Source organism: Hakea prostrata, chromosome 9 (assembly GCF_041222555.1).
Source record: "Hakea prostrata isolate BN-2017 chromosome 9, UWA_Hpros_2, whole genome shotgun sequence".
NCBI classification, from domain to species: Eukaryota; Viridiplantae; Streptophyta; class Magnoliopsida; order Proteales; family Proteaceae; genus Hakea; species Hakea prostrata.
In genome coordinates this window covers 63146635-63160970 of record NC_142608.1, presented here as the reverse complement: position 1 = coordinate 63160970, position 14336 = coordinate 63146635, and positions in this window count along the sequence as shown.

Below are 14336 nucleotides of genomic sequence, written 5' to 3'. Positions count from 1 at the left end.
TCTATCTTCCATATTAACAATTATTGGATGAGTTACTTTTCATGTGGTTTGTATTTTTAAAAGAATTATTGTTCTTGTGGATCTTTTTGGATAGAGAGACAGTAAAGAAGTGGCAATAAGAAGTGTTGGATGTTGAGTAGAGTGGATGGGAGTTGGTTGGTTGGTTAAGACAAAGGGTTGAGGAAGTCACTTATAATATTGATGCAGCTGAGATTCTTTTAGAAATGAAGATGAAGAGAGAAGTTGAGAGAGCTAAGTTGAAGAGGTTTGATGAAGAGATCCAAAGATATCTTACCATTTCAAGTATTTTTAGCAGGAAAGCTTATAAGTTGAAGTGGCTGGAGGTAAGTTGTGATTTATAGCACACACATATATTCGAATGAGGGATTATAATTAGCATTTAGATGAAACTTATATACATTAGTACTGTTCTAAGTTTAAACTTTCTTGGTTTAGTACGGTTATGATGACCTAACGACCTCCTTAATTATACTAGGAAATGCCATTGGTAAGTCTCACTTCTACATTTTGTTCGATCTTTGAGCTTGTGTAATTGTGTTGTGTGGTTGTTGGGAATTGTTATCGTTGCTTTCATGTGAATCCCTGCTGTGAAATGAATCTTTTTTCTCTGAAACCGAAGTGCATTTGATCTGCCAGTGGTAAAGATCTGATTTTTATGAGTTTCTCAACTGTTGATTCTGATGAATGTTGTAGGGTTTTATGGACTGGAATTGGACTGAAGGGCTGTTTCCTTGAGGGTTTTTCGTACTACTTCAGTGCTTGAATTTTGTTGATATATATATTGAGGTTATGGAAGGATTTAAGTCGATGGATTTGCTACACTTTCTCTTGGAATTGCATATTTGAGGTGCTTCCTACTTTTATAGTTTTTGGGTCTTTCATAATGCTTTGTGAATGGACAACTTAGTCAGTAACCTTAAACACCTATATGCTTTGTGAATTTTGTTTATATCATATAACTTGACTTTCATGGGAACAAAAAAGAAATAAAAGGAGAGCTACCTTGAGATTATCTTCTCAATTCTGTGTATATTGCAGGTGATGAGGTTGTACCTTCTTTAGAATTCCTAATGATAGTCACGGATGCCCAGAGTCCACTTCGTGGAGTGACAACTTGTGGGTCTCTGCTGCAGCGCTGCAGCAGTTGCAAGCAATCCATCTTAAACTTTTGTACCTTGCAAATTTTCTTTCAACTGGATTTGCCTTACATTTAGCATCCTTTGGTTTTCTTTGGACATGTAGCAATGCGTATGAAACTGAAGAAATCACAAATTGTTATTTTGTTTGCATTGCAACAAATATGGGAAGATATGTGTAGAGATTGCTGGGAATTTGAAACTTAATGAGCAGGGTGGGGCTCTTGCAGTTGATGAAGTTGACCTGTCCTTGAAGAAGTTTGATGAATTTAATGCTCAACTCCAAGAACTTCAGAAAGAAAAGGTAGATGTTTTTCCCTTTTCAGCGATTCATCAGTTCAAAATCCAAAGTGGTTAGTAATTTATTTGATCGAATGACGAATTCTGCATTTACAATATCCACAGTAGATACTTTTGATGGTAGTCACAAGCCTAATGCTAGCATAGTTTAGGTTCGATCTAAAGGTTGCATGAATCATGTCTAAAGATTTATAAAGTTCAGAGCCTCCGTGTAGTTCGAATAGATCTAATATTGCAATTCTCTGTGGTGTGCAGAATAACTTTAGTTTTGATAGGCAAGTGGGTACTCTTAATGCGATGAACACTTATGCTATTCAACGTGTTGATGTCCATCGTCCACACGAAGTTGGGGGCATTCCTGTCTCGAACCAGACTCTCTCTATTTCCATGGGCAACCCTTTCTTCAAGACTCATGGTGCTACTACCACAAGCCAAAACTTGGTTCCTACTACTTTGAAGCAACAACCGGTTGGAGGGCTTCCTGTTTCAACCTCACATTCTGTGATTCCCGCTTCTGGTTCAATTGATCCAAGGTAATAACTTATTTCTTGTTTGTTAATTTCTTATCTCAGATTACCTTCCACTTTGAATGCTAAACTGAGTCAACTAATTCTGTAGGAATATCTCAAAACCCGGGCATATATGTAGGCTCGGGCATATACTAATTTTGTAATATATATGTAGGCTCGGGCGGGCGATCATGTGTTTGGTTGGAAATGTAGCTTCCATGAGCATCAACCAAAGGGCTTCAGAAGTTTCAGCACCAACATCAAAGCCAATGTTGTTTGACAGTGTTCATGGCAATCAGTCTACTCCAACTGCGCCTTGCTCTGGCCTTCCAAGCCCAATCTCTGTTACTTCCTATTCTAGTAGTGCTCAATCAGGTAGTGGGTCTAGCAACAATGATGAAGCGATGACAACAAAATCCAAAGAAACTTTGATACCCCCCAGCAGCAGCAGCCAACCTGGGGCTTTAGTGGTGGTCACTCCTATAGCATCTTCTGCTACAACTCTCATGCCAGCAGGCAGGTTCAATATAGCTTTCTTGGGCAAATTTTGTACTTTAGTTGCAACTTGCATTAGGTAATGTACTCTGTGGATACTGTCTACTTATCCTAACAAACTGATTGAATCAAAATTTTGGTTTTGCAGCTGTGCCACAAGCTTGCAAAGCATCATTGGCCCGATTTCTAGAGAAGCGCAAGGAAAGGTAATTTTATCTTTTACCATGGTTTATATCTTATCTCATCTTTCCCAGAAACAAATATGTAGGTGTTTTGATATTTAGACATAAAGTAATTGAAAAGTTTTAGAATTATAATAAGGATGGATTAGGACACTTAGTGTTTTTTATGGTTGGATGGTTTAGAGGCACACTTAGTGTAGGATATGATGTGGAGGTGCTGAGTTGAGATTTGAATGGATTCTACTGGTGAATTTGGGCTGCTGTAAGGTTTTGGTGAACTAACATTTCAAAAAAGGAAAACAATAAAAGGGAGGGTAGTTTTAGGGATTTGGAGGTTTTGAAGTAGAAATTTGGATTGCTTACAATCGAATATGAACTTGAACATAGTGTTATTCAAACTAATGAAGAGTTTGGTTGATTGAGGACCCTCTAGGCTTCCCATCGTCAAGGTGATGACTAGACAACACCAATCCGATTAAACTGAATTCTCAATTGAGCGTAGATGACTAGAGCAAAAAGGTGATGCCGTTGCTGCCATCCATTACTTTCTAATCCAAATAGCTAGTAGATAGAGATACATGCTTAGCAGTCATTGATGTTATATGAGTTATGACTTGTAACCAACAGGGTTATTTTCTGATATTAAAGTGTAATCAAAGTGTTGGTTGATTGTATTGTTGGACACTTGCTTGCTCCATAAAGTTGGACAATGCTCCATTGGTATTTTGCATTTGGTTAACAGAAGATGGATCTCAATAGACTTGACATTGTTGGTTTTGATTTTTCTTTTACATTTTCTCCTAGAGTTTTTATATTAATAACTCATGACATGTAAGTCAACTGTGGCCCAAATAAGGATAACAAGGTTTTGTTTGTTGTTTTGAGTAAATTGGAGCTTTGAAAGCTTCTTGAGGAAGTTAGCTTTGAAAGCTTCTTGAGGAAGTTAGCTTTGAAAGCTTCTAATGTCATTGTGCCAGGATGAACAGAGGATACCTGGAATGTCTTTCTATCCCTAAGCTTCTAATATTTTTCTTTCTTGCCTAATTCTGAACTTCCTAATTGTCTCTCTCATGATTAACTTGAATCAAGGTGTAATTTTACTTTCACCTATCAACTTTGATTATTTAAATATACCTCCCCAATTTTCCGAACTAGTTGTTTTCTAATTGTCTCTTTTGTGCATTTCAGTACTTCTCATGAGGACACTTCAGGATTGAAAGTGTAGAATTTGATCTTGCATGAGTTGATTTCAGAGATGCTAGTGGAAGAGAGTTCCATTGGAGGATTTGGAGCTTGATTTGACAACTATTTTGAGGCAGGAATTTGATGTATTGAATATTGATGCATTGGTTATTAAACTCTTCATTTAACTTTTTTTTATTTGGTTCTTGAATTTTGTATAGTTGTACACAAGTTGATTTGATTAATATGTATTTGGTATTATTTTTCTTAAACTTTGTTCTCTAAATATTTTTTAGTTTTCTTGAATTTTCTTTCTGTTTATGTATTTGTATTGTCATACAGGAATAAATGCCAAAACAGGGAGAAATTTTTTAAAAAAATATTAACCTATTTGGTGGCGGTAAATAGAAAACCGCCAATATTTGGGAAGCAATTTATCAACCGCCGGCATATTCATGTTATTAGTGGCGGTTTTATAAAACCGCCACTAATTGCAAGTTACACGCGTTACCCAAAACTGCCGGTATTAAATGGCTGCGGTGCATTCCACGGCGGATTTGTGGCGGTTTAAAAAACCGCCACGAAACAAATAGTGGCGGTTTTTTGCCACTTTTAGAGGCGGAAAAAACCGCCACGAAAACCGATTTTTTTTTTTGTAGTGAAGTCAATGATAATAGACAATGAGGTATACGTGGCCTGCCCATAGAATGAAACCAATTTGGTGGTGAAGTGGAGGCAACTTCAGTGGTATTGCCACTTCAATGGTTTAGCAAGATGTACATCCTCTATGGATCATAGCTTTATGACTGTAAATGAAAGAGAGAGAAAAGAGAATATTTAAAAGAACTTTGATTATTTTAATTTGAGAAATGTTTTTTAGAATACATGTTTTGAGATTTGATGTTCTTATCATAACGCATGCAATAACTACCATCTGAAAAGGGACAAAGGTATTTTATTTTGAAAACTATCCATGTTATATTTTTGGTATGTAGTATGGTTGTTTTATAAAATTTATTGAGCCATTTTAGCTCATACCTTATTACCATGTACAAACAGACAGTCAAAGGACAAGGGTAAAGGCATAACGATCCAAGAGTAGGATTGAGAGCCTGAGGTCTCTCTTTTGATTATACTAGCTATTTCAGTTTGTAAAGGACAATTATATTAAATATCTTAAGGATTTGTATAAGATAGTAAATGTTCAGTTCAGTAAATATCGTCACGTATTTCAGTTTGTATAAGGACAATTATATTAAATATCGTCATGTATTTCTATTGGCAATGTTGTGGCCTTCTTCAGGCCTTCCTTGTCTTTTAGATATGCCACGTAGCATTGTCGAGAGATTTTTTGGTCAGAGGAAACTTGACCGATTCCCATACTAGTTGGGAATTTTATCTTCAGGTGCTTCGTCGAAACTACAGCACCTAATTTTGTTAAAGACGGCCTGCCAAGAATGACATTTTAAGCCGAAAGTTCCCGAACCACCAGGAAGTTCACCCAAATTGTAGCTTCTTTGGGGAATCTTTGGGGAAGTTTCCAACTGACAAATCTAGTTGTACTGGTCCTTCATCTATAGCCGACGACCCGACAAAACCATAAAGATGTGTGGATGACGGCTACATTAGATCCTCCTCGGTTATAAGCTTTTGATATGCTTCATAAGACAAAAGGTCTGGAGCAGATCCTGTGTCAACTGGCATTCTGTGTAATTCTCGGCGGGCAATCTCTACCTTGATGACTATGGCGTCATCATGAGGCATACATACACCTCTCTCATCTTCCTCATTCAAGGTGATCGAACCCTCACCATTCGGTCTTTTTTTCTTCTGCGTTTCTCCAGTTCCAATGAACTTAGATTTGGCCTTCAGCTTTCGGAGTGACTCAGGCTCGGATCCCCCGAATATCGTCAATATTGGTGATCGGGAGGCATCGATCACTTCCTTGCCCTTCTTAGACTTAGGAGCTTCAGTTCGCCGCTCCCGACTTACCAAACGCTCCCTTTTCTCACCAGTTGCTTGCGACTCTACCTATCTCCCCTTGATGAAACTGGAGAGGTGACCTTGAGATATCAACCTCTCGATATCGGCCTTCAGATGTCTGCAATCATTGGTATAGTGACCGTAATCCTTATGAAAACGGCAATACCTCTCCATATTTCGCTCCCCAGGCTTTGCTGGGACCTTGGGTGGCATTTTAGGATATTTTTTCCTTTTATGACATTTAAGATCTCTGACCGAGGAGTGTTCAAGGGTGTATACTCGCCTTGATCAGGAGACCTTTGTCGCCACGCCATACGAGGCCTTCCAACTCAATCTCGAGCATGCTGTTTGGGCTTTTGCTTTTTCTCGGGAGCTTTTTGCTCTCTTGTAGAGGCCTTCGTGTCTCCCTGCCGCGCATCCAGAATTTCTGTTATCTCCGCCTGCTTCTAACACCTTTGCACCAATTCAGCAAAGGTGGTAGGCATATCTTGGAGTAATATCTCCAAGAGTCTCCGATTGGTGAGTCCAGTGAACAAAGCAGTTTTAGCTACCTGTTCATCTAAATTCTCGATTTCCATTGTGACCCTGTTGAATCTTTTCAGGTATTCCCGAATCGTTCGCTTTTCCCTTGCCTAATAGTACACAAGGTTTCCTCGGTCTTCTTGATCTGAATTCCGCTTTGGAATTGACCGATGAATTTTGGCGCCAACTCCTCAAAATCTGTGATTCTTCCTGAGGGCGAATTTGAGAACCATTTTTGTGCAGCTCTGGTCAAAGATGAACCGAACACCCTGCAAAGGATCTCATCTGAGTTACCAGCCACAGCCATAGTTTGCTGATAGTAACTGATGTGAGCTATTGGATCTCTCGAACCGTCGAACGAAGAAAAAGTAGGTAACCGGAAATTTTGAGGAAATTGATATACGACTATTGCTTCAGCAAACGGGGCCTTCCTAATGACCGAATATATATCATCGGTTATTTTTCCTCTGGACAGTTGCTTAAGCCTCTGATTAAATTAGCCAGCTCTTGGCCAATACGAACCGATTGTCCACCGGTGATACGAGCATTGTCTCAAACCGTACGCCTGGAGGTTGGTGAATGAGTTCGCACTCCAACACCCAACCTTGTCGTTGAATGAGTTGTGCTTTTTGCGGTCGTATAACTCAATTATCTCTTCTGGGGAGTTCCCCAGTTCTTCTTGATTCTCCGCCTTGCCTCCAGGCGTCTTCCCAGAAATTCTAGCCAACATTCTGGCCTTCTGGTAACCTACCCTCCTTGGGGAATGTTCTCGTGGAAGCGAGGTAAATATTTCTTCGCCTTCTCTTACACACCTTCTCGCTTCTCGCTGATCAAGAGCCTGTGGCGCCACCACTTGCCTAACCAACGCACGAAGCGTCTGGTTCATCTCCAAGAATTGGAGCTGCATTTGATCCAACTGTTGTTGGAGAGGATTGGGAGGATGCTTGTTGATCATTACCCCCGTCCTCCATCTTCTTGTACTTCATGAGCTCGACTTCCTTCAGGGATATCATTCGGATTGTTCCCACCAAGAAGTTGAACTTCAACGTCCTGCTGAGCCGCATCAGCCAGTGCTGCTAACCTAGTAACCATGACTTTCTGAAGCGTTCCCCACAGATGGCGCCAAATGATGCGTCCAAAATCTGGTCAGCCCTTAGATCACTGAAGAATGACTTGCAAAACAATCATCAGATGTGGCTCTACCGTGGGGGTCGGGAGTCCACCTCCGAAGGCTAAGTCAGTTGATGAACTGATCACAAAGGCTCTGCTTGAGTACAGAGCAGAAGTATGAATACGAATATTGGGAATACGATTCAGTTACCTTTCTTGTACGTAGGTCATGTCTTATATAGTGTTTACCTTCTAACCTCCTTCATTGGATTTATTCGAGCCTTTTTTGGGTGACCGTTCGATCTTAACGATTAGATCCGTTGGTGATAGATCCGTTCATTGGTGGGGTAGTGGATAACTTCCCTTATTAACACGATCGTTTACTTCCTTAAGTGCCATTAACCGTCTCCTTAATGGAGCCGTTCACTCTGAGAATTACGAATTCGGGCGTGCTTGTTGACTGAGTCAGGTTTCTTCCTCAGCAAGCTATCTTCAAACCCGGCCCGCTCAGATGCCGGTCTGTCAGTTTCTTCCTGACCGGGGTCGAGGGTCGAACCACAGGCGGACCCGGTTTGACTATGATTTTCTCCGTATCAGATAGTAAATGTTCAGTTCAGTAGTTGATGAGGATTTATAGTACGGATGATTGTATTTATTGATAAACGTAAGTGGATTATGTTACTACCATCAGATGATCTATTTTATATATTTATTTACTCTCTTTTGATAAATTATTGTTTCCGCTGTCTTACCATGATATTGACTAAATTAATAGGAAGGAATGGCTAAAAATAAGTAATTGCTATGTCATCGAGTAGGGTTTAGGTGTCATGGGCTCCACCTGGCCATAGTAAATGAGGGCGTGACAACAATCTTGCAATGTTAATGATTAGATTGAGGAAATTTCTAGCAAACATTCTCTGTTTTCAGAGATCCAGCCATGGACTGGTCCAAACATTTGGTAAACTTAGTATGTGGTTCGGCTAGATCAGTTCTTCTTTCAATGCTAGGTCATCCTTGTCTAAGAAAGGGATTTTTTTTTTTTTTTTTGATGAAGAAATGGAAAGGGGTATTTGATAAATCTATTTTGTAAATATTTCCTTTGGACCCACAATATAAAAATTAGTTTTTGAGCTCTAGAGACCTTCACCTTTAGGAATATTTTATCTAGTTTTTTTCCCCCTGGCAAAACATATCTTTTCTCATTTGTTCATCCTTCAAGTTAAACCGTGCTAACAAATGCCTACAACCAATGTTTCTATTTTGCAAGAACAAAAGAATACCTAAAGTTATTTTCCGAGACTGTTACCAAATGCACCAATAATTTTTCCTCTTTTATCATTTATTTAATTTTATCAAAACTTTATACAGTTACAGTATCGGCTAATATCATGAACAAATTGATTGTTAATAAAAGGTCAAACGCCTTCTCATAGCCCTCAAATCGCGACACTTGATGTTTTAGAAATCCAATGATTATGATTGCAAAGGGAGAAGATGTGAGAGAAATTGTATTTTCTTTATTGATTTGATTCAGTACAAAAAGTTTATTTATAGAGTATACATCAACCACATACATTGTTCACGTGTCACTCTAAACTCTATGAGCTAACATCCCCCCTCAAACTAGGCCGACCCATGATGCCAAGTTTGAAACATAGCCCATGAAATTCCTCTTGGGACAATGGTTTAGTAAACAAATCAGCGAGCTGTTGTGAAGAGGAAACATATCGAGTGACAAGAAGACCCAAAGCCACTTTCTCCCTTACAAAATGATAGTCTAATTCGATATGTTTCGTTCGAGCATGAAAAACAGGATTAATAGTCATGTGTAACGCTCCAATATTATCACAAAACAGTGTAGGCGGTGCATGTTGAGGGACACCAATGTCACGAAGAAGAAAACCCAACCATGTTAATTCAGATGTGGTAGTAGCCAATGCCCGATATTCTACCTCGGTGCTAGAGCGAGACACTGTCGGTTGTTCCTTGGCACTCCAAGAAATAAGATTCGAACCAAGAAAAGTACAATAACCCATTGCGGAGCGACAAGTGAGAGGACAACCTCCCCAATCGGCATCCGAAAAACCATACAACTGTAGGGAACTATGGTGATAAATACAAAGACCTTGATCCATTGAACCTTTAACATACCGCAAAATACGTTTCACCAAGGAAAAATCAGCAATGGATAGAGTATACATAAATTGACAAACATGATGTACGGCATAAGAAATGTCCGGTCTAGTCATTGTCAAATACTGAAGACCTCCAACAATACTCCAATATAGAGTAACGTCATGAAAAAGCTCCGAAGAAGTACTAGAGTGACGAGAAATCATAGGTGTCGTCATAGGCTTACAATCCTCCATATGAGCTTGCCGTAGTAAATCAAATGCATATTTGGATTGAGAAAGAAACAAGCCGAATGGGGTATGTAAAACCTCAATGCCAAGAAAATACTATAGATCACCAAGATCCTTCATGGCAAAAGGAGTTCTCAAAGTAGAAATAAATGATTGCATAAAACAATGTCATTACCAGTAAGAACTATGTCATCAACATAGAGAAGTAGAAGAATCTTCCCATTAGCCCGATAAACAAATAAGGATGTGTCGACCGTACTACATGCAAAGCCAAACTCAAGAAGGAATGTACTAAAATGATCATACCAAGCCCGTGAGGCTTGCTTCAGACCATAAAGTGACCGCTGCAGCTTGCATACATATTTAGGATGAGTTTGGTCAACAAAACCCAGTGGTTGTGACATATAACCGGTATACTCAAAAATCCATGTAGAAATGCGTTTTTAACATCAAGTTGGCGAAGATTCCACCCCAAAACCGTGGCAATGCTTAATACTAAGCGTATTGTACCAGGTTTCACAACTGGACTGAAAGTCTCTACAAAATCAACACCCTCTTGTTGTGTAAATCCACGAGCAACAAGGCGTGCTTTCAATCTATCTAAAGACCCATCCGCCTTAAGCTTGCTTTTGAATATCCATTTGCATGTTACAATATTCATATTGGACATTTTAGGCACCAAAGTCCAAGTCTTATTCTCTTCTAAGGCACTCATTTCATCTTTCATGGCAGCATACCAACCAGGATGTTGAAGTGCTGCTTTGACGGATTTGGGTTCATCTGGGATATGATGGGCAGCAAGAAGAGCATATTTAGGATTAGGCTTTCGAACACCAATCTTAGCACGTGTTTGCATAGGATGAACTGAGCCCATAGTAGTAAAATCTCTAGAAATAAATCCATCATTTAGAACAGAATGATCAACATCAATATGCCCAGTTAGAGGATCTGGAATAGTAGATGGGCTATTTAAAACAGCTATAGGCCCAACAGTTGTACTATCCAGATTTTCTAAATTCTGGGCTGCACCAGCTATATTAATAACAGAGCCCATGTCATCATTTGGACCGACAGTTGTACTATCCAAATGTGCTACATTCTGGGCTTCACCAGCTATATTAATAACAGAGCTCACGGCATCATTTGTACAAACAGTAGTAGAACATGGCCCAGAAAAAGAATTCTCAACCAAATTTTGATTAACAGCTGAAGGTGGTGAGACTACATCATTAGGAAGCTGTGGGTGCTGAGTAGAAACAACTGAATGATCAGAAAACCATGGAAGAAGTCTAGAATTTTGAGTTGGAGAAAGTGTAGAACACTGTGATTCGCCTTTAGACAACAATCCCTTAGGACAATATGAAACCCATCCTTTAAAACGACTCACATCAGAAATCACAGAAGCATTCATGGAAGGAACACCAGATCAAAAAGGAAACACTAATTCCTCAAAGATCATATCTCTGGAAATGCATACCCGACCAGAAGCAACATGTAAACACCTGTATCCCTTATAAGTATCACTGTAACCCATAAACACACATGCCAATGACCAAGGTTGAAGCTTATAAACTGAAACATCGCGCAAACAAGGGAAACAAAGAGATCCAAACACACGTAAAATAGAATACTCAGGTGTTTGTCGAAACAACTTTTGAAGAGGGTTATCCATATGTAGCACACGAGAAGGCAGCCTATTGATTAAGAAAACTGTAGCATTAAAGCTCTCAACCCAATACTTCAAATAAACCTCAGCATGAAACAACATTGCTAAACCAAGCTCAACTATATGTCAGTGCTTTCACTCAACAACACCATTTTGAGCAGGAGTATGAGGACATGAAATATGATGTATAATACCACAATCCAATAAATGAGTCTTAAAAGCTGCCAAAGAAAATTCACCACCACCATCTGACTGAAAAATTTTAATCTTCCTACTAAATTGACGTTCCACCATATTTTGGAATCGCAAGAAGCAACCAAAAAATTCAGATTTCCGTCGCAAAGGAAAAATCCAAGAAAATCTTGAAAAATCATCAACAAAGAGTGCATAATACTTGTATTTCTGAACACTGATTACAGGAGCTTTGCCCCAAAGAGCACAGTGTATCCGATCAAGAGGAGTAAGAGACCTAGTAAAGGAAGAAACAAATGGTAACCGGCTGCTTTTACTCAACTGACAGCTAGAACAAAGATGCTTACTCTTACAAGAAACAGAAATACAACCAGCAGACTGTAAAAACTGTGTAATCCTTGAATATGGGTGTCCTAATCTTTGATGCCACACATCCTCAGATGCAGAAACACTCCGAGTAGAAAACAAAGCCATGCTAACTGGTTCAGAATCAATCACATAAAGCCCCTTTCGCTTACTCCCCGAGACCAAGATCCTCTGAGATTGAGCATCCTTGATAAGAACACCATGTTTATCAAACTCAAAAGAGCAATTCAGATCATCAGACAATTGAGACACTGAGAGAAGATTACATTGAATATCGGGGACTACTAACACATTTCGAAGAGGCAAAACAGAGGACCCAGAATTAGATATAAGATTGCAAGTAGTTGTATGAGTAATAGCTAACTGATCTCCATTACCAACCATCAAAATAGACGAATCAAGAACAGGTTTAATATCAGTAAGCTTACCTGACCCATCAATTACATGAGAAGTAGCTCCACTATCAGGAATCCAAGAAGAAAAAGAAGAGTCCTCAGATTGAATTGCAGTCAGAGCTTTGGGCACATCATCACTCTGGTAGCTGTGATTGAAACGACCCCAGCATTTCAACGCTTCATGCCCCAATTTTCTACATATCTGACAACGAACAACTTTCTTTGAAACCATCAAACCTTCAAAATTATTTTCTTTTCCACCAACTATAGATTTAGCGTTAGACAAAAACCCACGACCTTGAGAGGTAAAATGGTTTCCTCGACCAGAACCCCGAATACCATAGCCACGACCCCGACGGGCTCCCCTCTTAACATAAAATGCAACATTCGGATTCAAAAGACCAGAATCATCACATTTACACCGTAGCTCATGACTTTGCAAAAGTGGAATCAATGCAGAGTAAGAAGGAACAGGAGGTTTTAACATTGTTGTGGAGAAATTTTCATACTCACTTCCAAGATTTGTAAGAAGAATAAAGACTTTCCTTTGATCAGGAACGGGCTTGTTGATGGAAGCCAACTGATCACAAATAGATTTAAATTGGATAAAAAATTCTTGCAGAGAAGCACCTTCCCTCTTTTTGAGAAAATGAAGGCGAGATACAAGTTCGAACTCACGCGCCTCCGAATCTTGAGAAGGCATCAACAAGCGTACGCTATAACGCCGCGGCAGTCTTGGCACCAACAGCCAGTCCAAGAATAGCATCAAATAGAGTTCCAGTTATCCACGCTTTAACCAGATGCTCCGTTCGGACCCAAGCCTTGTAATTAGGGTTCACAGATTCTTGACCATCAACAGGTTTAATGAAACGATCTGGAACAGGACAACTAGAATCAATGAAATCAATCAAATCTTGACCCTCAATGAGAGCAAGAATTTGTGTTTCCCAGAGAAGAAAATTCTCTGAACTCAAACAAATTGAAACGAAATTAGCAACATTCAACGAAGAAGGATATGGAAAACTCATTGTTCCAGAAACTGAATCGGCACTCATACTTTCAGAAACTATAATGAAGCAGAAACTGAAGAAAGGCAGAAGCAACCCAGGAAATTTACAAGATTTCGGTGAAACCAAGAACAGAGGAAAGTTCAAGAAAAGAGAAAGTTCAAGAACAGAGGAAAATTCAAAGAAAACATCAAATACACCGAACTAGGTGCAAGGTTCGACATGTCGACCCGTGTCGCCGTGTCGGACCCTGGCGATACGGCGACTCGGGCGACATGTTGCCAAAAGTCGCCCGATTTTTGGTTGGGGTTCGATGAAAAATCGAACCCCTGTTTCGAAGGGTATTTCAGGTCATTTTGACCTGAAATTTGACATGTAGCCTAATTTGAGGGCAATAAACACATAGGAAGTGTTATTTTGACCTAAAACATCACCTAAACTAATGTTCTTAATCGACCCATGTCCTACTGTACGCGGACGAAAGCCTGAAACTAAAAATCTAAAAATTTATAAAAACCAAATATATGGTAAGATTTGTTCTTAGTCTCAAGAAGATTCGAATTCTTAACCTTAAATTATGAGACAGTAGTCTTTACCAATTAAACCAACCCCTCGGGTAAGTTGAACTGGTAGAATTGGATTACAACTTTAGTACATAAAATCCTCGTATTTATTGAGGGGAAGACGTACATCAAATGTAGTCGAATCAAATTACAATTTACAACTCGGTGTGACAACTCGAAACGAGTTGGATCAAATATAAAGTCAGTGTGCTAACTCAGAAACCCACATGCACGACTAATGGCTTAGTCATGGCAAACCACGTGTGCTACTGGGCTCTCATTAGATGGCCACGTACGTACCCAATTCCACCTCGACTTTGGCCATATAACTCTACCAGCGC